Source organism: Crotalus tigris, unplaced genomic scaffold (genome assembly GCF_016545835.1).
Source record: "Crotalus tigris isolate CLP2741 ecotype Arizona unplaced genomic scaffold, ASM1654583v1 scf7180000023780.715972, whole genome shotgun sequence".
NCBI lineage: Eukaryota > Metazoa > Chordata > Lepidosauria > Squamata > Viperidae > Crotalus > Crotalus tigris.
This window is the reverse complement of record NW_024100181.1, coordinates 151,184-175,617: the sequence shown is the minus strand read 5'-3', so window position 1 is coordinate 175,617 and position 24,434 is coordinate 151,184. Positions and strand designations below refer to the sequence as shown.

General features: G+C 38.9%; 1 protein-coding gene across 1 annotated transcript in view; it reads left to right on the top strand.

Annotated features, from left to right (window-relative positions):
• Positions 1 to 1,040: 1,040 nt before the first annotated feature.
• Positions 1,041 to 24,434, top strand: part of LRRN1 (leucine rich repeat neuronal 1) — a 30,235-nt gene continuing 6,841 nt past the window's right edge. The window contains exon 1 of the mRNA XM_039321682.1: positions 1,041 to 1,490. The gene's annotated coding sequence lies outside the window, so the exon portion shown is untranslated. The remainder of the gene's footprint in view (positions 1,491 to 24,434) is intronic.

The window sequence follows — 24,434 nt, the reverse complement described above, 5'->3', positions numbered from 1 at the left end:
TGTGGGAACCAGGTGGAACTGAGTCAAGATGTTCTTTGTCTCTACCACCATGTAGAAATCTAAAGATTATTCAGGCTTAAGGTGTGTTCATACTACTCCATCTGCTCTTCAGCACCAGTAATCAATATAAAACGGCCTGGCTCTCTATCCAAATCTAACGTTTTTTTCTTCAACCAGTCTCTTGATCATCAGAGATAAAACCTTTTGAGGAGTAGCCCTCTAAGTGTGCAATTCTCACCTTCTGGTTATCTTTAAGTAATGCCCCAGGAACATCTTTAAAAGAAAGGTTTATCAAGTTTTATCGATGTTTTTTGTAATTGTATAAAATGCACCCTCTCTACAGTACTACCACAAACTACGCACTAGTTCCTTGTCTCGAAGGCAGAGTTATCAACATGCTAACATACAAGCCAGAAAAAGATGCCGCTGTCATGCAGTGCCAAATCCAACCGCCTTCTCTTATTAAGATATCAACCTTTTCCCCATATCTTGATCCCTATGATTAATAAAAGCATTTTAAAGCGATCCGCCCCAGTCTTCTGGGATTCGATGAAAAGCGCACGGTTTGAAAATAACACAAACCCTTATCCTAGAGCATGTGAGTATGTACACAAACTTAGGTTAACGTGTGTTAGGCACGTTGTCTTCAACCAGCTTTGTTGCCTTTGTTGCTTTCCTCGCATTGTCTGCCTCCAGCCCAAAACGACAGGAGCAGCACCCGCCGCCCCCGTTCAGGCCCCAGGGCCAGAGAGATGGGGAAGAGGGGCGTATGTAAACGGGGAGGGGGGGGAAAGCAAGACGGCTCTTTTCTTTCTCTTTCTTTCCTTCCCGCAATCCCTCCGTTCCCACAGCTCTCCGACAGGCCATGAGCGCGCCCGACCCTTATTAAGCGAGGCGGCCTCTTCCTCCTTTGTTTCCAGCCCGTACAGATGGTGTCGGCCTTGGGTCTCTGGTGTATTGAGGGGGGAGGCGGGAGGGGGAGCCGGAGGGAAGGCAGCCAATGAGCGGCCGGCTCGTCAGCTGACTCGCTTTGCTTACACCAGCTGCACGCCGGCTGCAGGCTGGGCAAAGCGAGCTTTGGAAAGGAGGCGGCGGGAGGTAAAGCGGAGCAGAGCGAATAAGCAGCGGGAAGAAAGAAAAGAAAGAAAGAAAGAAGGCGATTAAGGGGACTAACTAGCCGCGGCTTTTCAGAGTGGGAATTACAGCGCGTGGAGAAGGAGGAGAGGGGCAACGCCTGGCCGGTCTTCCCGCTTTCTTGCCTCGTCAGGTCGAAGCATTTCAAACTTGAACGGATGGAGCCGCAGTCTTAGGCATCTTTGACTCCATCTCTTGCTCCAAGGGAGGTGGCACCTGTACAACCCCACCCCCATCCTCACTTCCTCCGGGCAAGGGCCGGCAGCGGCCGGGGAGTATCGCTCCGGAGCGCTTGCATGGGGAGACGCAAAGAGCAGTTTCCCCTCGCCTGCCGCTCGTGCCCTTCCCCCCTTTAGGTAAGTGCTTGCTTCTGAGAGCTGGGCAAAGAGGAGAGGCGGAGGCGGCGGGCTGAGGGGTTTAACGGAGAAGTAAGAAGTGCGATGGAGTGAGTGCAAGAAAAGGGAGGGGGCGTCGCGCGTGGCTGCCAGGAGGAGGTGGACGAGCGAGCGAACGAGCGAGAAACTGGCAAAAAAAAAAAAAAAAAGCTCGTCGCCTTCAATGTAAGGAAGGTGGTGGGTTTTCTCCAGAAAGGAGCCGTGCGCGAGTCCCCCGAGGGACGCGAGCTAGATGTGTCACCTAGCAGCGGCGGCAGCTGTTCTTTGGGAAGGTTCTGTCGGGGGATTCGCGCTTGGTAAGACTTTCGGGAGCGAAGCGAAGGTCCCAAACGCTACCGAGGTTGACAGAGGAGAGAAGAAAGGGTTAGAAGGACAGGGCAAGGCTGTCTCTGCCTGGCTGAAATGATTCCCCTCCCTTAGGAAGAAGCAATAAAGGACCCCATTGCCCACTTACTTCGCCGAAGGGAAAGAATCGAGGGGGGAGGGAATGAGGTGTGCCTGCGGCTTTCAAAGAGTTACTGTCTCTATCCAGCTGGTGGAGAGTCTAAAGGGAGCTGTTCCTGCCAGCTATAATTTAGTCCGGGCAGACAAAGTGTGGAAAGTTTGCCAGCTAGTGTCCTTTGTGTTGTGAGAAAAGCAATGGTGGCTCCATCCATCCCTTCCCCCCCCTAAAATTCTGGGGAGCCGGATTCCTGGTCTGAAGGTGTCAGTCTAAAGACTGATTCCTCCTCCTTTGTGGAAAAACATGTGATCTGGCTATTGTCCTGTTTGCATATTCAGCCATCTATTGATATCAAGAAAGTTGTCCAAAAATTACGAAAGTTGCCTTGGGCTATTATATGAGCTGACCATGAGAGATATTTCTTAAGCTCTCTTGGCTGCAAAGGTAAAAAATAAAAAATAAAAAAAATGGAAGGACAGAATTTGTGTGGTAAGATGCTTTCTAGAAGGTCATGTGGCATGGACTTGACTTTAGTTCTTTCCCTGTCTAAGATGCATTTTTGCTTCTGTGTTTTTCACTTTCCTCCTTAATTTGCCCCTTCTGCTTTTTACTGAAGTTGCATTAAAAAGCCTAATAAGGTGTTCCCCGACAGCAGAAGCAGGAGGCTGAACTTCTTGATCCCAATTTAGTTTGGGGAGACTGGTGTTTCCTGTCCAAGGACCAGCCTGTGTGTCTCCATAAATATCTGATTTGCATGCAAATGTGAGTGGACCCTGGCAGATGTCTTGCTCATCCATTCACATGGAGGTATTTAAAAAGACAAGGAGGCTTCAGTTTAACAATAGACCTTAAGAAAATGGCATAAAGGCTCAGTGTGAGGATTGCCCCCACCTTTCTGTTTAAAAATTTATATGGCTTTCTCTCTGGGATAGCTGACCATTATGCAATTAAACATACTGTATTCCCTTTGGACTTATTGATTCCAGGTTGCTTTTAAAGTGCAAAGAAGCCCCTTTTATCTTTTCAAATTTGTTGACATGGTAAAGAGTGCTTAGGATGAGGTGATGATAACATTTGCCTATGAACTTGCATGCTTAAAGTGTTATGCAGAAACAAGAACCTGGAAGTCAAGTGTGAGATTTTTCAAAGTGAAGACTTCAGGCCTTCCACAAGGTCACTTCTGAAGGCAAAGTTGAGGAAGAGGCCTCCATATTGAAAGAGAATCCAGTTCCAAGGAATGCCTTTTCCTTTTAACTGAACAAAATTCTAATTATTCAAAAGAAGAGAACTTAGTAATATTTGGTTAAGTATAAATTTTATTTTGGGCTGAAATAGGATCAAACTTTCAACCTTCATTTTCCAGTTCTTTCTTTTGTTTTGCCCAGTATATTATCAGTTCCTTCCTTGATAAATGAAGTGAGCAGAACATATATTTATTTACAAAACAATTTCTAGCCAATATTATACACTGCAAAATGTTAATGTAATGCTGTCACTATGCATTATTTTCAGAATGTATATAACACTTTCTCAAGGTACATTTTACAGAAGTATTTGTGTTATTTTTTTAATACTGTGAGACACTTTTGCCTTTATCCTGAATAGATTTTCTGTTTTATGCTAGTGTTTTTTGTACATTCTCTCTTTCACTCATGTTCAAGATACTGACCCCAAATAAAACATGCAGCAAGCTTTCTTATATTCAAACCAGATAAAACAATATTCTAAAAGGTTGCTTTTTAATGATGACTTTTTAAAAAATATGTTTTATTTTGAGAGAGTTTATTTAAAATTAAGGGAGAGTTTAAGATTTTCTTTCACGACTCCTAGTCATTTGTTTGTGTATGGCCTGCATATTTCACCTTTTGACATTGTGCAGCCCCATTAAACAAAACCATGCACTCTGGGCTGCAGGTAAATGTGGACGTATATGCTTCCTTGCATGCAAGGCACCAGTTGCTGCCTCTTTTGTTAAGCTGTATAGCTAAAATAAAAGACCCCATTTAGCAAGAAAGCAGTTAACCCTTCTGGTCCAAGGCCTTACTGAAGAAGTCTACACAAAGAACTAGGGAAGGGGAAAGCATTGTCTTAGGCATGACATCGTTGTGTGGAAAAGCACAACAGATGTTGTCTGCTATGTTTGAGGAGTGCTGAAATCCGGTTACCTAGGAATGGGTCGTAGCTGAAAGTTAATGAGCGCTTCATCAGAATAAACTTTAATTGATTGGCTTATGTTCCACTTCCTTACTGAAGTGAGCATTCAAGATGACTAATAGAATACAAAAAGTTTTAAAGCCCTATAAAATTAATAAATAGGTCACTAAAGTCAATTACAAATCAGAAGTCTACTGAAAGAGGCAAGGCACAGATGGTCTCTCTGCTCAGTGATCTCCTTTTTTGTGACAGACTTAGCCAACCATTAATTCTCCAAGTCCAGATTTGCCCTCCAGCTTTGCTCTTACATTCCTTTTAGATCAACATTTCCCAGCTTGATGGCCTTCAGGTATTCTACACATCCTGCAGCCTGAAATAATATGACCAGCATTCAGGCAAGGCAGGAGTTTTAGTTCAAAAACATATGGAGACCAAAAATTTGGGAAGTATTTCTAGAAATAAATGTTTGAATCTGTGGTACCTTATTTGAAGTTCTATTTTAGACCATAATTGCAGAGTTGATTTCAGTGACCTGGTCCCTTTGTTTTACTCTTTTGGTAATAAGTATACAATACAGTAGATGGCTAGAAATCTTCCCTTTTGTTGCTGTAATGGTGTTAATTCATGACACATTTTTGCTAGTGTACTTGGTCATTCCTAAATTGGTAGTTAATGTTTCTTGCCAGAAACAGTGGAGTTTATACATGAATGGTGTTTCAGTAACAGAATGCTTTAACTCCTAGCTATTGAGATGAGGCAAGTTCTTCATGAAGATGGAATGATAAATTCCATGTAATGTGATAGTGAAAGTATGTGCTTCATTATTGGCTTCATAAATAATAAAGGGGCGCTGCAATTTAGTATAGTACAGAAGCCATAAATTGTTTCTCTTCTAATCTGAGTTTCCTAAAGTTGAAAGCAGTGATCAAAGTAAGTGTCATATAATCATAAAAATTTCTGTTTTGGAAATAACTTAAATAAATGAGGAAGATAATTGATTTATTTGACTAGGTCCCTGTAATGCATAATAAGGAGATCTCAATATTACCTTGGCTAAATGTAATGTATAATATCCAGTCCAATAGAAAATGTGGGTTTGTTTTCTATATATATGACTTAAGCATAACTGAAATTAGGAAAAACATCTATATTACTATTCTGGACAGTATTAACAATGGGAAATCCCCTTCCTCTTTTAATTACTTGAATCCTAGAAATTGCTAAAAAAAATCTGTAATTCGAGGCTATGGAGGGTTTGTAACAATATGACTTTAAGCATCTATATATCATCTATCTATCCTATTTTTAAATTGCCCATCTCCCTCAGAGTTTAATTTGTTTAAACTTCATTAGGTCCATTTAATTTATAAAGGAAGAGACATATGAGCTGGGTGCAAGTTCAGAACTTATTTTAACTTTCATTCATGTTCACTTAGAAAATAGATACCACATTCCCAGAGGTAAAGACCACAGATACTTTGAATAAATGTTGCCTCGGCTGCAGCTTTAATTTATATATTTTATAGACTTTTAGTTAAAAAGCAAATTGTAAATTTGAGACTGAGTTATACCAGTTTATTAATTTTTTTCTTGGAATTATATCTCAACTTTCCTTCAGGATTTTCAAGCAAAATACACATTCCTCCATTTTTTCCCTCAACAACACCTTTGTGAGGTAGATTGAGCTAAGAAATAGACCCATTTGAAGTCATCCAGTGAGTTTTGTAGCTAAGGGTTGATTTGAACCTGTGTTTTCCAGTCTAACGTTTTTACCACTATTCTACACTGGTGTATTCATAGATATTATTCTTTCTGGCAAGCATGTGATCCCCACAGCTGTCCTTTCATTTGTGTATAAAACAGGAACATTGGTGTCATTTGTAGGTTACCATAGTTACATGAACAATATATGTGTGATGCTTCACCCATCCAAACTAAAAAGGGTTTTCAGTTCTGTGAGTGAAAAATTATACAAAGCAAGAGGAAAAATTAGATGAAAGGTAGCTTTAAACCACATGCTTCAACTTTCTTCTCTTTTTATTTATCTTTCATAATAATTTCATTGTGCTTTTTTTCAGTTCAGTAAAAGTTAATTGAAACCAACCATCTAATTAAACATTTTATCCAAAAAGGCTGTTATGTATTCCAGGAACTTGCCACTACTTTATAGATTAATGTCCCTGACCATTTAATTCAATATCTCATCAGCTGATGAACAAATTTTGCAGAATACTTGATTTAAATTTGTAACTTTACTATGTGGCTATAAGCAGATATCCAGTATAAAAATAAAAAGTATCTTATACAGGTAATCCTCAACTTTCAACAGTTCATTTAGTGACCATTCAAAGTTACAATGGCACTGAAAAATGTGACTTATGACTGTTTTTCATGCTTATGACCATTACAGCATCCCCATGGTCACAAGATCAAAAATCAGCTGCTTCAAAACTGGTTCATATTTATGACGGTCGCATTGTCCTGTGGTCATGTGATCCCATTTTGTGACCTTCTGACAAGCAAAGTCAATGGGAAAGCCAGATTCACTTAACAACCATGTTACTAACATAACAAATGCACTGATTCCCTTAACAACTGTGGCAAGAAAAGTCGTAAAATGGGGCAAAACTCACCAAATGTTTCACTTAGCAACGTAAATTTTGGACTCAGTTGCAATTGTAACTCGAGGATCACCTGTAGTGGCATTGTGACAAAAATGCAATCAAACATATAAACATTTCCATTTTAAAAACTTATGTGAATAATAATAGTTTCTTGTTATTTACATTTGAAAATGGGAAAGAGGAACATAACAATATTATGGAGGGTCTTTGAAATGATATCTAGTAAAATATATTAAGGGAGAATCAATTTTTGAATTCAGAATGGTAGGAAAAACTTTCCTAATTATTTCCTTTTCTATAATATCATTAAAGATATAAAACTGATTGAATTGATTAAAAAGGAAATTGAACCACATTACAGTCCATGGTGTTGTCATGCTATTATACTGCTAATATCCCTGGGATTCTGTAGTAATTAGTTGCTTAGTTTCTTTAACGCTAGCTAATGAAACAATCAGAACGTTAACTTTTATATTTTGTAATGTGAAATTATCTAGTAGATATCTGCTTGTTGTGAAGTTTAGACTTGTTTTGCTCAGTTTTTGCTCCATTGGCTGAATTAGTTTTAATTTGGATTGAAATAATAGATGATAGATAACAATGTCAGTAAGATTAATGGATAAATCTAAAACTGGGCATTGAAATATTGGAAATTTAATTTAACTAATTGCTTTAGAACAGGTTAGCAAATGCAGCCATGATGGAAAAACCAATGTCAATTAAGGCTGTTTTATCTTTTCAGTGAATGAAGCCATTCAGACAAACTTTTGGGAAGAAAGTTCAAGCCCCACAAAGCAGGTCAGCAGGAGTAGCTTACCATTACCTTTGAACTAAATGGAGGACTATATAAACAGACATCCATAAAATCCTTATATTCAAAAGGTTCACAGTCTAAAATATTTATTTTTCAGAATCTTCATAACTAAAGTGTATCACAATGCCCAATTTTTCTGTTAAAAGGCACAAATGAATATCAATTGTTAGATTATAATTTAATGGAACACAGTAAAATGCATAACATATTGGGAACACTAATCAGTTTAGCAATAGCAATAGCACTTAGACTTATATACTGCTTCATAGTGCTTTACAGTCCTCTCTAAGTGGTTTACAGATTCACCCAACAATCTGGGCACTCATTTTACCAACCTTGGAAGGATGGAAGGTTGAGTCAACCTTGAGCCAGTGAGGATCGAACTCCTGGCAGTCAGCAGTTAGCCTGCAATGCTGCATTCTAACCACTGCACCACCAAGCAGTGTTGTCCAATTCAGCAAAGTAATTCATATTGAACCTGCTTTTTTAAGTGAACATATTATATTACCAATTATTAAGAACTGTTATACATTGCAATAAATCAAAATCATTGTTAAAATAGAGTAATAACTATTGTAAACATTTAAAATCAGGAATATAAAGTGATTTAAATGTTATGACTTGGAACTTATCAAAAAGACAGTAAAGAGGGTAAAGTTCTGAACTTAGCAGTGAGTGCATTCTAGAGTCTGGGGTAGCAGTACAGACAGGGCAACTATAGGTGAACTGCTTTAGATTACCTCAAGGGTACATGTAAGTGATATAGTCCCTCAATGATGGAGATGGACAGTTTAAAAATGTGATAGATAGACAGACAGACAGACAAATAGATGGGGAGGCAGGCTTCCTTTGCTTTATGTTAGGGTTACATTCTCTTAAAAAGAATTGCTTAAAAGCAAATCCACATAAGGTGAGACTTTGAACCAATGGAAAAACGAGGTGACAGAGTATGGTGTCAGATCTGGTAATTCAGCTGCATTGACATATGTATTTCATAAGGTTTACAAGCTTTAGTCTTGACCACTACATTATCCAAATACTCTTGGTCAAAAATTATCAGTTGCAAAATACTGAATTCACATAAAGCAAAAGTGCGTAAACCAATGGGGAGACTTACAAAAAAAAGTATTCTCTCAGGCTTAATTCAAGTGCTGTAGGGCTTTGATGATAATAACTGCATTTTGTGTCCTACCCAGAAATAAATTGGCAGCCAGTGGGCTTGAAAGATAATAACTAATATTTTGTATCTTGTCCAGTAACAAATTGGCAGCCTATGCAATGCTTTTAGCACTGGTATTATATAGTGTATATGAATTCTTCTAAAGATCAGCCTGAAATATATTAATGGAAGTTTGGAATGGAATTAATGGAATAAAAGCAGCTTCTCTCCCATAGCCCATTATGAAGTTGGCTTAGCATGGTCAAGTTAACGTTATTTTCAGAAGCAACCATTCTTTTCAATCAACAAGCGAACATTAAAGACTGACCTAAAATTATCTGGCTCCAAGGAATGTAATGCAGATTTCTGCAGAAATAGTGTCATAATTGTCTTCTGTAAATAAAGTATCTTCATCTTCCTCAGAAAAGCACTGATGATGTTAACTATACGTTGCAAGCTTCATTCAGATGAATTCAGAGGAAAAGGATTGTAATATTCTCTTCTATGTTTCCAGATGTCAAAAAGTGAAACTGCTCTAAACTAAATGTATACGAAGCATTATCAGACAACCTCCATAATTAATTCTGCATCAATGGCTGGCTTGTATGCAAGTACATTTGTTCAAATCCACATACAAAAACTGATTAAAAATAAGCTTTTAAGAGTTCGGTAATTAAATTTGGAGAAAAGAAATGGGGACATTAGTCCTTGTGGCACAAAATAACTCAACAAAACATGCTGAGTTTAGAACACATTAAAGAAAACTTTTTTTACAGCAGACTTTAATACACTAGAAACTTTATAATAAAATGTATGCTGAGCCCTCTAGAGTTAAGTCTTTCTCCATATCTCTAGCAATCTATTTCATGCTTCAACTTCGAAAGTTTAACCATATGCAGTATAAAGACTTTTGAGGTAGATCACAGAGGTCATCTAAAAGTGTTATTGACAGCCCTACCAAGTTCTCTATTTCAGGTTCCAAGTAGAGCATCAGTGATTAGTAAGACCAACCACAATCCATTCCAAGTCATCTAAGTGATGCATTAGTGATTTTGGTATACCATCATATTATGACCATCACCCTTTCAACAAATTTAACTTGACAATCTATTCATGTTGGTGGGGGAGAGATTTAAGATGTCACTGTCCACTGAAAACCAGAACAAATTAAACATATAGTCTACATTGTGTTTTGGTTGTGTATGAGAAGAGATATACACAACAACAAAAAAAGATGATTCTTAATTTAAGGTAGTTAGAGAATTGTGCATATTTCAATAAAAGGCTAAACTCCAAAAAAGGACAGAGCTTGGGTAAGAACAGAGCTTTTTTTGTAAAAAAAAAAAAAAAAAAAGGTGCCGGAACTCACACAAGTCATACAACCTGCCTTGCCTACCCCACAAGGTTCCATCCAAAAAAGGTGCTAGAACTCTGTTCTGGGCGTTCTGTGACAAAAAAAAAAAAAAAAAGCCCTGGTTAAGAATACACATTTATATTACTTTGAGTAATGATTACTAATTTAAATCAACTGCCTGTATCCATGCACAAAATTAGTTAGTCTGCATAGTTCAGGCTTGCAGACCCAAACCATACATATGCAGCGGGACCCACATACCGAATCCATCTGGCAGAAATTGCAGAAGGAAGACAGAAAAAGGAATGGCTCAGACAGGCAAAGGAAACCAGTAATTAAGGAAAGGGAGAGAAGGTAAGTTTAGACATTGCAAAGGGGTTCCCATAAATCCACTAAACAATGATTCTGAAGCATCTCATCTATAGGCTGGTCTTCAGAGGCATTCATGTTTTGCAGCAAGGATTGTACAGCCATTTGCATTGCAGAGTAAGGTAGTCCTCAAGTTACAACGATTCATTTAGTGACCGTTCAAAGTTACAATGGTGCCGAAAAAAGGACATGGTCCTTCCCAATTCCCAGATAACAAAGTGGAACATTTTCTCCCTAAACATGGCTTACCATGATTACTAAAAATACTTAGCCTCCTCCAAATTAGTCCCAAAATAGATACCAAAATTCCCCAGCACCTACAACTCAGATTATTCCGATTTTTTATGTATTTATATCCTGCCTTAACTATTTTTATAAATAGTTTACACAACACACTCCTTACGCCTCTATTTTCCCCTTAACAATAATCTTGTGAAGTGAGTTGGGCTGAAAGAGACTGATTGGCTCAAAGGCTTTCATGCTTAATGCAAGACTTTTCAATTCAGTGGTGCCAATTATAGGTATCACCTTCTAACCAAACCTGCCATTTATAATTGTGGCAACAGAGGCTATGGTGTCAGATTCTGTTTCATACACTTGCTTCTCATGGACTGTCTTAGCTTTTTCCGTTTGTTATAGTTGAGCAACTATATTAAATAGTATTTATACCTAATTATAATATCAGAACTGATTTTGTAGATATTAGTTAATTGAGTCACTTTAACTTTAGTGAGAATTTCTATTATATATAAACCAACAAAACAAAAATTTATGGATCATGTTCAGAATTCATCTTGCAATTTTGATTGTTCTTTCTGCCATTAGATTGTGGCTAGTTGATTGTAACAAAAATAGTTATATTTCATCACAAACTGAACAAACATATATTGCACAAATTATAGTACAATTTTTGGACATCTGCAGCTGGCAGGCCATTGTGAGATCTGAAAATGGTACAAGATTTATATCTCGGGGGGAAAGTTCTTTGCAGCTATATATTTATGTCATAATTTGCTGATGATTGCTCTACCTCTTTTATAAGGTTTTGCTTGGTTGTTAGTATGATTTATTTATTTATGAGATTTATAAGGCTGCCCATATAAACTCTGGACAGCTTACACTAGCATTAAGAATATAAAATAATAAAACAAACCTCCCTCCAAAAGGGGCCCTAAACCAACAATCCCCTTTACATAAACCTGATAACCATTAGGCTCTAGTGTCACCCATAACCCACTTAAGGGAAGAACTGCCAATTCTCAGAGTTGAGGGTGTTTCATCTGGCAGGGGCCACTATTTTAAAGCATACTTCCTAGGTTGACCTAGATCACCACATTTAAGAGAAATGTCCTGTCTGACTTAATGGAATGGGCCAAGGGTAGGCAACCTTGGTTCTTTTATGACTCGTGGACTTCAGCTCCCAGAATTCCTGAGCCTGGAAGTTGAAGTCCACGAATCATAAAAGAGCCAAGGTTGCCTACCCCTGGAATGGACAGATATCCTCAGGGATAGGTGATTTAGCAAATAATCCCACATCATGAAGGGCTTTAAAGACAGCATTTTGAATGCCCCCCAGAAATACTGAGAGTTAGTACAATGGTAGCAATTGTGCAATATGGACAACCCAAGGCCCCCACCCCCAATGGGCATGCTGCTACACTCTGGAAATTAACAAAATAACATGAGTTGAAAGGGACCTTGGAGATGTTCTAGTCCAGGGGTAGGCAACCCAAAACCACACATTATCACATGTGCATGCACTCACCCCACTTGCACTAGCGCCCTGCTGCTGGCAAAAAACGCGGGCACTGGTGAAAACGGGGCAGGAAAAACAAGGCGGTGCTAGCAAGTGTCACATGGGCACTAGCACCACCCCCATTTGTGTCACATGTGCTTGTGGCACCATAATTTACTACATTTTTTTTGCCCTTTTCCATTGCAAACTATGGGCTCACTTAATGACCACAGCACTTAATGACTACCACAAAAAATCATAAAATTGGCAAAATCATGTGATAATCACATAAGGACCTGCACAACCTTCAATTGTAATTCCTGGCTTAATTACAGTTGTATGTTGAGGACTACCTGTATTAAGAATCACATTTTGTTACCTTGTTCCCAATAAATGTCAAAGTATTCCAAAGTATTCCAAGCAAAGGATTGTTCTGCTCTTGTTTTAGCCTGTGATGTGACACTGGGATTTGGACACTTTCATACCATTCAAGTCATCGCTTGAATTTGACTGATTAATATGCTTAACACTAAGATTATAATACAACACTCAGCTATAGCTGGTCAAAACTTTGTATAGGAAATGTAAATCATATTCTTCTGAACCTCTTGCTTGAAGGCTTGGACACTTTAAAGGCCTTACTGCATCATCTGAGCATGTATAAGGAATACTTGGTAGCAGTTCTGACAGCAGTGCCATCTCTGTGTTTGCAAGCCTCCAACAATGCCAGCACTGCTTAAAGTAGCTGTACTATTTCACAGAATGGGAAGTACCAATGAAGGAGAATGGGAAGTCTTGATACTTTGAGTGCTAATTTTGACGACTTGCCACCTTTGAAAGTGTGATTCAGGTTTAACATATACATTATTGAAAAATATGTCAAGAATTTTGGCTTTACTAACAATGGACTATAACAAAGAAGATAAGTTTGCTACAATATTAGGATAGGATCAGCCAAGATTTAACAATCCCGAATTCATGATATACTGTAGATAGTCTCTCTCTGCTTATGAGATGTAATCAGGAAACTGAACTATATTCTGTACAGTTAAGGCTGTATTTTAAAACTGAGCTTTTTTTTTATATCCATGAGATCACCTTCCTTCCTTCCTTCCTTCCTTCCTTCCTTCCTTCCTTCCTTCCTTCCTTCCTTCCTTCCTTCCTTCCCAATAAATTTCAGCTTCTACTTGAAACAAGGCCTATTATTTTTCCAATTTTTTTTTTAGAACTTTATAAGATCCAATTATTGGCAGTATACAGTGATATCAATTATACAATTTAAGCTCAAATGGTGGAAGAAAAATAATCATGAAAAGATATTCAAAAATTTAAGACCATTGTAGGCCTAGACCTAGGGAAAGAGTCAGGTTTTCAGAATTCCTGAATATGATGGCCAGAGTGGGGGAGGGGCATATGTACCTTGGAGGAGGTGGTGGTGTTCCAGAGAACAGGAACAATAGTTCATCCCATTGTTGAACTATTCTTGTTCTTAGGAAGTTTTTTTAAAACGTTAAATTGGAATCAGCCTTCCTGTAATTTAAGTCCATTATTTTATCTTCCGCTATCTAGAATCTTGTCCTTCATGTCTGTAACATCTCCTGAGGTATATTTAAAGAGTGCTATCATATCCTACTTTTTTGCTTTTCAAGGTTAAATGTATAGCGTCTCTTCTCTGAAATTTCCTACTTTATTTAAAAGTATAGTGACCTGTGTGAATATATAATAAGCAAAGCTTTTGTAGATATTAAAACATTTGGGAGATAAAAAGCCCTGAGGAATCTCTCAACAACTTACTTTGGAAGTAAGGAGTAATCTCCCTATTGTACCCTTTAGAAATGGTTGTATAACAAAGAAATAAATATAAGGAAAAAGGGAATTATCATAAACTGTGCTCTCAAGGATACCAAGGCTAATGATATTAAAGACTGCTAACAATGTATGTTTTTTTTTCAAAAAGCTATAATACACATAATATTGCATGCCAGTGCCTATGTACTGTACACATGATTTGAAACATTGCCACAAGCTTTTTAGATAAATCTCTCCTTTTGAGCCAAGCTAAATTGACAGAGCTGCCAAAACTGTTCCATTTTCTGAATTCTTTGCATCATAGATAAATAAGAATTTTTACTCAAAACCAGTAATGTTTCGTTTATTTCATTCATTTACTCCCAAACACATATCTAACACAACAATATTCTCTTCTTTCTATCAGAGAAAGGGAAGAAACACAATCAACTATATCACAGGTTCAAAACAACAAAGAGTATTTATTGGAATGCTGTAAAATAGCCCAGAGTACTTATAGAAAAAAGCATACTTAATATTCAGAAATATTACTCATTGTTATCCAAGTACAGCACTGAAACACAATCCTTAGAATAATGCTACAAAAATAAATTTAGATAGGAGTTGTAGGGGCAGAATAGACAATGATAATGAAGATACTTCTGTTTCCCTCAGGCAGGCTTGGTTTTGAACAGATCTGATTTTAATAGTATGTTAATTTTATATGTGGATATTATCACATCTTAATTATGGAATATTTTGTTTTTTCACATCTTTGGTAGACAAACAAGCAAACTTCCTCGTCTGATTTTATATCATTCAAAATGTGAAGATATTACAAGATGAAGCAAGCCTTTCTGATTATTACAGATTCGTATCTATAAGGAATTTTAGGGGCTATTTTTATTTTCAGGCCATTCCATTCCAACTCTCTAAAACAGTGGTTCTCAACCTTCCTAATGCCGCGACCCTTTAATACAATTCCTCATTATTTTCATTGCTACTTCATAACTGTAATTTTACTATTGTTATGAATTGTAATATAAATATCTAATATGCAGGATGTATTTTCATTGTTACAAATTGAACATAATTAAAGCATAGTGATTAATCACAAAAACTAATAATAATAGTAATAGTAATAATAATAATAATAATAATAAAGTTGGAAGGGACCTTGGAGATCATCTAATCCAGTCCCCTGCTCAGGCAGGAAACCCTATACCATTGGCTGTCCAGTCTCCTCTTAAAAACTTCCAGTGTTGGAGCATTCACCACTTCTGGAGGCAGGTTGTTCCACTAGTTAATTGTTCTAACTGTCAGGAAGTTTCTCCTTAGTTCTAGGTTGCTTCTCTCCTTGGTTAATTTCCATCCATTGCTTCTTGTCCTGCCTTCAGGCACCTTGGAGAATAGCTTGACTCCTTCTTCTTTGTGGCAGCCCCTGAGATACTGGAATACTGCTATCATGTCCCCCCTCATCCTTCTCTTCATTAAACTAGACATTATATTATATATTGTGAAATATTTATTTCTAATTACAAATAAATGAAATTTTGTCTTGAAGTATGGGTGCCGAATCATACCTTCAGCTGCTCCACCTATGGCTGACATTTTCTCTTCTTTAAATGAGCCCTTGAAGTTACCTGCTTAGGTTAAGCATGACCTCTGAAAAATTAATATAATTGTGTATGGGGGGAGTGCTTATGGGGTAGGAGAAAATAAGGATTAGTTGAGGTGATACTCAAGGGGAGCTATACTTGTAGACATTTGTTGTCCATGTGTGTGATGTGGCCCATACAATTTGCCTCTTCAGCCTGAGATACTGCCCATTTTTATACCTCCAGCTGAAATTCACTGAGGGTGTGGAAGAGGACTCCTGTCCTTCCAGGATAATTGATCCTAATGACCTTCAGACCTTCTCTCTTTGAAGAAGGCAGAAGGGAAACCTTGGCTCTTTTATGACTCATGAACTTCAACTCCCAGTATTCCTGAGCCAGCATAGCTCAGTTCTTGAGCTGTGTCTATCAGAATCTTAGAGATTTTTGGAAGGAGGTCTTGTCCACTGAGGCAGAGGTAGCAGAAGGGAAATCCATTCCTTCCTCCCACCCAACTGCTGGTTCCACTGAGCAATAATCAGCTGCTTTTGGTGCAGCAGCCAGGGCAGGAAGAATGGGGGGCATTACTGCAGCAACTGCAAGAAAAGGCCCCTTGGAGCTTCTTGATTCCACACTAGGAGCAGATTCATTTGCCCCCCCCCCCTTCCTGGCTTTCCAGAGGCACACTAGGAAACAGAGAAATGGCAGGCAGGAGGGGAAAGGTAAACACATGCTGCAGACCAAAACATCCACCCAAAGCAGCTTTCATCTCCAAAGCCCTCCCCCCTTGATCTCTTCCCTTTTCACTGCCTGGACCAGTTTTCCTCCTCCCACCTGTAATGAAATGGTGCCCCCTTCCCCTGCATCCCACAAGTAGGAAGCCATCAAGGGGGGGGGAGGAGGAGGGATTGAGCAGCAGGAATTAAAAAGTACGTGCTGTCTTATGGAGGGCTGCAGGGATCTCAGAGGAGGAGAGGACAGGGGGGGGAGATCAGCTGCCGTGGGAAGAGAGGAAAAAGCTGTGAGCGAGCAAGTTGTCTTTAGCTGTCGAGGAAAAGCAGAGGGCACCAACCACACCGCAGGGCATGAAGTAAAGGATGAAAGAGAGGAGGGGGCTCAGAGTTGGGGAGGGCGGTAGTGGGATAGGAAGAAGTCGGGCTTCAATAACTGGCCGCTTGCCAGAAATCATGATCCCCCTGAGGGAGCGATGCTTCCCCGAGCCAGAATGAAACCAAACGTCCTTCAGAGAACTCTGGGCCTGCCTGAATAATCAATGGCTTTCACTTCTGCTTGGCTCTGCTGGGCCTGCACGGAATCTGGGACTCTCTGCTCTCCCCCGGACATGCCGTTCCCATCTAGTGCAGGTGATTCCCTGCACAGAACTAGCGATTGGGGCAGCGGAGGAAGTTTCCGACTCTGGTTAGCACCACTCGGTGCCTTCCTGCACTCAGGAAGCATTCAGACTAAGCTGACCTTCCATGGTTTGTGGGACAAAGCCAAGCAATGTCGTGCCGACTCCTCCACAGAATACGTGGAGAGACCAGCTCGGCTATGAAAAGGCTTCCCCAGAAAAAGCGCTCCTGTTTAATTCAGCCAAAGGACATCCAGGACCGCACGGAGAGCCTTTAAACTTAAAGCCATTCCCCAATCCCGAGGTGGATGCAGCTGTTGAGTTGCAAAAGAACACTGCCGCGTATCTTAGACTAAGTTCCTAAGACCATCAGGAATATGTGTTTTCCGATGGTCTTAGGCGACCTCTGTGAAAGGGTCGTTTGATCCCCAAAGGGGTCGCGACCCACAGGTTGAGAACCGCTGCTCTAAAACTTGTACCGCAGGGTTGTGTGACCCTAATTTTAGTTTGACACATGTTTATGCACACATAAATTCAATGTTGCAAGTTTAAAAAAATCAGAGGATCTAAATGAAAAAATGAATATTTATTACCGCAGTATAGCCTGCTTTTAATTTGAGAGTTTTTGGAAGCATATACAGTACTCCCTCCTATTTTTCACACAACTGTGTAAAATGGTGGGTGAGAACTGATAAGAGTAACTGGCTCATAGTTGGCCAGTGAGCTCCCACAGTAGAAGAGCATCTAGAACAGGGGTCCCCAACCCCAGGTCCATGGACCAGTACCGGGCTGTGGCATGCCAGCAACCGGCCCACACAAATAAGCAAAGCCCCATCCACAGATGTAGACAGCACACAAAACCACTCACTCTCCAGTCCATGGAAAAACCTCTCTTCACAGAACTGGTCCCTGGTGCCCAAAAGGTTGGGGACCTCTGATCTAGAACCTGGATCTCTCCAATCCTAGTCCAGCATTTTAAAACATGTCCTATGCAAATTCCTTCATAATTGCTAATTTTTTATTATCAGATATAATCACAGAAAGCTTATACTGTAATTCTGTTCAGCTACTGGCACCCAAGATCTGCATGCATAATGTGAAGATACTTAAGAGTATCTTAAGTTAAAAGTGATGTTTACATTTGTCGCCCCATTGTGATAATGTGGTTTGACTAAGCATATTTAGGAGCTTGGTAACACTTCTTATGACTCTGAAGAATCAGGATGGGAAGAGTATTGACTCTTCTGAACTGTGATGTTAGAGAACACTTCTGAAAATACACAGTTGTTCCTTTTTTAGCTTAATAAAGATAATTTTGTGTTGTATGTGAGGAATAGGTGTTACATTTTAAGATGTTTGTAAGGTGGTATTCTAAAGTAACTGACTTTATATAAGTTTAGAAACAAGTGTATATTCCTTATAAGAAAAGTTAATTAGCCAGGTGTTTTTGGTGAAACAATATATTCACATAACCCTGAAAAAAGGATGGAAAGCTGGACTAATATATGGAAATTAATTGGCATATATGTGTATATATAATTACACAACACACATTTTTGCCAGGGAGAAGACAGAAGAGAAATATGCTTCCCAAACATAAATGAAGTGATAAATCTTCGTAAGCAAATTTAGAAGTATGCTATTTAGAAGTATGTGTGACAAGCTTATGGAATGAAGTACAAAAGAGAGCAATACCTTGTTATTTTTTTCTGTTACCGTATTTTCCGGTGTATAAGACGACTTGGCGTATAAGACGACCCCCGACTTTGGAGATGATTTGCATGCTTTAGAAAGTTGTCTTATACACCGGAAAATTCGGTATTCCTTATAAAAAGAGCTTATGTTGATATAGTTTATGAAAATCTGATTTTAATGGTACTTTAATTCCAAAACAGCAACATTTTGGGGCCTAATTAGTATGTGTACAAATTACATCAAACTAAGAGATAGTAATAGTCCAAAACTCACTACATTGAAAAATATCTTGTAGGTAGAATGAATGGAACAGATGTTACAAAGATATATTTCTTAGCAGTATTATATACAGTGACAAATATTTTTTCTTCCAGCGGGAAAACCAACTTGATGTTTTCATATATATTCTGCTGTAAGATGCAGTTGTGAATGCCATGAATTTGTATTGTTGCAAATGGGAGTCCAAAAGCTAAAATAAATCTTTTGACACACATAAAATAATATGTTTTTTGAGATGTAGAGTCACCATGTTGAAAGTAATATTTCATTTTAATGCAGCATTATTAAAAATATTATAGAATCTGTTTCAAAGTTTGTTAACCAAGCTTCAACTAAAAATACATAGCACTTCAGCTAACAAAGATTTAGTACAAGATCAATTTACTCTATATTTGTATCAATAATGAAATGTATTTTTTTTTCCTATTTTCAAATGAAAATTTCTTCATTATATTCTGGGGGTATAAATTAAGTAGAACATTTCCTGTAAATTATAATTTGGCTGCATGAACAGTTTGTTATTATTTAAGGATGAGAGAAAATATTCTTGAAGAGACAAGCTATAAAAAAAAATTAACTTTATATATGTTATTATAGCACGAGATATGTATTCTTTTAATAGCATGTGTCATTAGTAATTTAATAAATGCATATTTAAGAACTGTATCATTAATTTTGATTTGATGATCTTAAATCTACCAATGTTTTCTTTGACAGTAGGAATCCTCCAGAAGCTACATTGCATTCAAATAAAAATACATGCATTTCAGAAAGAATAATTCTGGATAAAATTATCAGACTTTCTTTATCTGGAACACATTTTTGAATTTCATGATATTTTTTATAGTTCTGCTTTTTTTTTTTAAAAAAAAAAGTCCCATCCTTGTTTCTTAAGAATTAATGTTTAATTATGCTATTTAGCTCCTGTTTAGGCTTTATATAATTGCTTTATATAATTGCATTGCTCAATCAATCCAAAGGTTTATATATTGTAATTAAGGATCTTAATTCCAACCATGGCTAACTTGACATACTTGATAAGAACATTGAGGGTAGCAGATAGCAGTTGGACCCCAGTAATTATCTTTCAAAAAACAATACTGTTGGTTCCTCGTAGGGGTTACAGTTTACTATTAGTGATAGCCAGTTTTAATTTCTGTGGATTTATTTAACTGATCTGACTTGCTGGCCATCATTCAATTCTAATTAATAATGAATTGATAATAATGGTTTGCATAAGGAGGTTTTTCCTATTATTTATTTGAATTTGTTTGCTTCAGTTGCTGGTTTTCAACTTTCTCTTCAAGGTATCATTTTATGAATTTTTGTAACTAAACTGAACACCCTCAACTCTTTTTGGCCAAGTGCTGATTATTTTTTTTTGCTTTTGTCAGCACCTTATGTTCAGTTGTCCTATTTTTGTTTGGTAAAATATGACACAGCACTGATTCATATGATGATACTGATAATTTATTTGTTTTCCTAATGATATTAAACACAGAATTTATAGTTCTTCATAGCAACTTCATAGCAACAAATTAGACTCACATGTCCAGCTAGCATAACTCTATGAGCCCTTCTCTGCTTCTCTCCTAATAATGTGAGTGCAAAGTTGTCCTTCTCCAAGAGCATCACTTCATGCTTACACCAACTGATACTTACTATTTTAATGCCCATTTACCCTATTGGCAAATATCTTTTTGAAGCAGATCATAGACACTTTAATTTTTCATACTTGCTCTATTGTAGGATTTTGGGGGTTGAATTTTGTAGGAAGCATTGGTAAAAATCATCCCATATTTTAAATTAATAGAACAGATAGGCTAATGAAGTGGTTCTCAACCTTCCTAATGCTGTGACCCTTTAATACAGTTCCTCATGTTGTGGTGACCCCCAACCATAAAATTATTTTTGTTGCTACTTCATAACTGTGATTTTGCTACTGTTATGAATCGTAATGTAAATATCTGATATGCAGGATGTATTTTTATTGTTACAAATTGAACATAATTAAAGCATAGTGATTAATCACAAAAACAAACTGGGTTTGAAGATAAGCAGTAAGATGGAAAAAAATTAAGCAATGAAACTGAGAGTTCCTGGATTAGAATTTATTACACCATCACATTAAAAATAAAAGTATTTCCAATCGTTGGAAAAACAGTGGATTCACTCCTACTGATAATATTATTTAGATCAGGGCTTTTCAACCTTTTCACCGATTGTACCACTTTTAGAATATGGCAACATTCAAGTCACCTAGCGAGATGTCAAAAACTTGAGCAAAAAAAAAATTGGAAAAAAGTGATAAAGTACAGGTAGTCCTTGACTTACAACAGTTTGTTTAGTGACTGTTCAAAGTTACAACGGCACTGATAAAAGTGACTTATGACCATTTTTCATACTTATGACCATTGCAACATCCCCAGGGTCATGTGATTTACATTTCAATGCTTGGCAACTGATTCATATTTATGATGGTCACATTGTTCCAGGATCATGTGATCACCTTTTGCAACCTTCTGACAAGCCATGTTAGTTGGGAAACCAGATTCACTTAACAACCATGTTACTAATTTAATCTCTCTCTTCCTCTTTCTCTCTCCCTCTCTGTCTCCCTCTTTCTTTCTTTCTCTCCCTCTCTCTTTCTCTCTCCCTCTCTCTCCCTTTCTCTCCCCTTCTATTTCTCTCTCTTTCTCTCCCTCTCTCCCTTTCTTTCTCTCTCTCCCCGTCTCTCTCCCTCTCTCCCCCTTTTTTTCTCTCTCCCTCTTTCCCTCCCTCTTTCTCTCCCCCTCTCTTTCTCTCTCCCTATCTTTCTTTCTCTCTCTATCTCCCTTTCTTTTTCTCTCTCCCTCTCTTTCTCTCTCCCTCTCTCCCTTTCTCTCTCTCCCTCTCTCCCTCTTTCTCTCTCTCCCTCTCTATTTCTCTCTCCCTCTCTCCCTTTCTTTTTCTCTCCCCCTCTTTCTCTCTCCCTCTCTCCCTTTCTCTCTCTCCCTCTCTCCCTCTTTCTCTCTCTCCCTCTCTATTTCTCTCTCCCTTTCTTTTTTTCTCTCACTCTCTTTCTCTCTCCCTTTCTCTCTCTCCCTCTCTCCCTCTTTCTCTCTCCCTCTCTCTCTCTCCCTTTCTTTCTCTCTCCCTCTTTCTCTCCCTTTCTCTCTCCCTCTCTCTTTCTCTCTCTCTCTCCCTATCTCTCCCTCCCTCTTTCTCTCTCCCTCCCTCTCTCCCTCTCTTTCTCTCTCTCCCTTTCTTTCCCTCTTTCTCTCTCCCTCTCTGTTTTTCTCTCTCCCTTTCTCTTCCTCTCTTTCTTTCTCCCTCTTTGTCTTTCTCTCCCTCCCTCTCTCCCTTTCTCTCTCTCCCTCTCTATTTCTCTCTCCCTCTCTTTCTCTCTCTTTCGGCCTCCCTCTCTTCCTCCCTCCCCACCCCCCTCTCTCTCTCCGATTGGGAATCGATTTGGAGATGTGGAGGGGAGGGAGCAGCCAAGGGCACATGGGCACATGTGACTTTGAAGTGGCCACCTTTGGAAGCACCAAGGCTGCTCCAGCCAGGCTCGAGCCGGGCAGAGTGGGCAATGGGAGAGGAGTGGGTCGATCACCTTACTGGCAGCCGGGACTCCGGTGCGCTTTCCCAGCTAGCGGGGCCTACAGTATCAGGAGCCCTGTGAGGGGGCAAGCCGGCATGAAGAGCCAAACCCTTTCTGCAAGGGAGGGACACATTGAGGGAGCCAGCCAATCACGGGACGTAGATTCTGACAGACGGCTGGACTGAACCAATGAAGCGCCAGAGGACTGGGAGCCATAGTTGAAGGCTGAAACGCCTTCATCTGTAACTGCTTGCACGTGTTTGTGTTTGTGTGAGTGCGCTGGCCCAGATCAATGTTGCTTTCCAGGTGATAGGCGATTCTTCAGAGCTCAGCAGATGCACCGGGATCAATGCCACTTTCCAGGAGATTGGTGCTTCTTCGGGGTTCAGGAGAAGCACCAGGATCAGCTCCAGAAGAAGAGCCAATCAGGCAGAAAGGGGAGCTGATCCTGGCACTTCCCCTGAGCTCTCTCAGCCTCGGAAGAGTGCCAATTATGCGGAAAGGGGCCGAGCTCTTCCTGCCTCGGAGAAGCGCCGATCAGGCAGAAAGGGGCGCTGATCCTGGCACTTCCCCTGAGCTCTCGCAGCCTCGGAGAAGTGCCAGTCAGGGAGAAAGGGACGCTGCCAGCAGGATGCGCGCTTCTCAGTGTCATACAGTTTTCAACGTTTTGCTCGAAGTAGGGATGGAAAAAGAGAAGAGCCCCGCTCATCACAAACTGAGAGCAGACGGTTATTGGCGTCATGGCTCAAGGAGTGTGACAAGGGAAAGAATATGATTAATATCACGTGCGCACGCACACACACACAGTGCTTGTCTTCCACAACATTTTATTCACGTCAATCTTTTTTTTCCTTCGTAATATTGGGAGTTGAAAATAGCGACTCTACACAAATGCACACACAAACACGAGGCGGGCACGCCCCCTCTCCTCCTTCAGTTCCTTTCCTTGGCTCATCCACTGCGTGTTCTTGAGGTAGCGGCGGCAGCTTTGGCAGTGTCTCGGTTCCTAAGACCATTGGAAATATGTGTTTTCCGACGGTCTTAGGTGACTCCTGTGAAAGGGTCATTTGACCCCCAAAGGGGTCGTGACCCACAGGTTGAGAACCGCTGGTCTAATGCCAATGCTTTTACATTATTTTTTGACAACTCTTTGCATAACATGGCATCAGGTTGCTATACCTCAGGTTTCAAATTCATTCAAAGAGAAATAAAATGTAACTGCAATTTCTTCTCTCCTTGCCCACATACTTTTTAGAAATTGCTAATTGGAGGATTGGGGATAGTTAAGAAAATGATGGCATGAGGATTATTTGCAAGTTGGCTAAGCAAATTAACCAAAGTGATCTGTGAAGATTGTTGAATTATCCAATATATTGAAAAAAAACCCACATTTCTTTGTTATGATTATTCTTTCAAACTTTTCTTTATATACATTATTCTTTATAAACTTTTCTACCTTTGTGATGTAATATTCTTGAACATTCTCATTTATCAATCCAATCATGCCAGTATAGCTATACAATATGCTAATTGTATTGAAAGTGCCCATCAAGTAATGTGTAATGGTAAAGTTTTTAGAAAGTATAATTACTTATCTAGCTTACACAATCCACCTTGTTAAGACAAAGTAGACTTAGGAAAAGATATTTAATATTTGCTCAATTATCTACTACAGAGAGCCCCAGTTTCTTCCTGTTTATGATGAGACAAAAGTCCCTAAGAATCCTGTGTGAATTATGTTCAAATGAAAAGGCAATAGCATTAAATCTTCCTTCAAGAAAGATAACAACAATTAGTATTTAGAACTATGAACTGTATTCCCTTTTGATCTAGTAACCTGAGGGGAGGGGAGGATTTTAATAATGTTTAGTTTTTGTTTTGTTTTGTTTTGTTTTGTTTTGCACACTAGAGAAAGTGATTGTAATATGGAGGTTATGGAAATACTATGAAACTGTATTTTCTGAGC